Here is a 1,283-nt window from a genome sequence, read left to right as displayed (position 1 = left end):
TTTACAAGGGACCGATTTTCTTGAATCAAGAAAATAATAGAATCCAGACAACTATTTGAATCAAGACCACTATTTTAATTGAAACAATGTTCATGTTCTTGAGACGAGAAAATGAATGCATTTAGCGAAGAAATAATTTCTCTTAGAATAATGCTTGAATATTTTCCTCCAAATAATTATTAATTTGAAACGAATGTCAGATTTACTTTGAAGATACCTATGCTATTAAGATAGAAACACATCAGTTTTTTCAACATAAGAACTGTAGACTTGATACAATAGATATCGCACACATACTATGAACATTAATATATTGGTCTAAATTAATTTACCTCTTACTGCATAAGTATCTTATTAAATATAACGATCGACAAGTTCTCATGGTATGAAGTTGGTTCTCTTCGCCGCTAACAATTATTTTGAAATTCAATAATATTTATAAGATTCAAAACATTGGTGCACATAATCAATTTTATTTATGCAAATGTAGATAGGAATTCGCAACTTTGATAAAATACTAACTTTAGGCTCACACGCAAATCAAATCACTCATAAAACTAGAAAAAAATTATAAGTTTATTGCGTCGGTGAATTTTTGGTGGTAAGAATTAAAAATTTTTAATAGATTTGAAAAAAGTGTTTTTAATTTTGAAATAATTATGCAAGACTTAAAAGTCATTTAATTCCTAAAATCATTAAAAGATTATGAATGTACTGCGTCAATAATTTTTATCGTTGATTATTTGTATGTATTAATCTACTTAAAATTGAACCATTTCGAATTTATTTAACCGTGAAACATTGTTGTGAATCGAACAATGACTGGAAATTTTTTTCCTTGGTTAAAACAGCCACCCTGAAATTATTTTTGTGTAGTGTTAAAAGTAACGAAAAATCATCCAAACTTGAAAATAACAATTAATATTCCTGCTAAATACAGGAATCCTTCATTCAATAAAAAAAATGTTATTTTTTGGATTCTGCTAGATTAAAATTGATTTTTAAAAAGTTAAAAATTATGTTATGTGAACCTTATTTAATATAAATTAGAGTTGGAAGACATAGTAAAGCAAAATATTTAAGAAAAAAGAATTCAATAACATTTTTAAAAATTTATTAAGAATGCATTTCATTTTATAAAAAAACAATTAAAAAATTGACCATCACAAATTTTTTACATAAAGTAATTGAGACTCCGGATTCTATAACCACGCATAAAATTTGCCTGGCCGCTTCAGGCCGCTCGAGTTGGCCCCTGATGGCTTGAAAATCAGTTTTCGAAA

Source organism: Belonocnema kinseyi, chromosome 7 (assembly GCF_010883055.1).
Source record: "Belonocnema kinseyi isolate 2016_QV_RU_SX_M_011 chromosome 7, B_treatae_v1, whole genome shotgun sequence".
Classification (NCBI taxonomy): Eukaryota; Metazoa; Arthropoda; class Insecta; order Hymenoptera; family Cynipidae; genus Belonocnema; species Belonocnema kinseyi.
The sequence above is the reverse complement of the archived record's forward strand: the minus strand, read 5'-3'. Positions refer to the sequence as shown.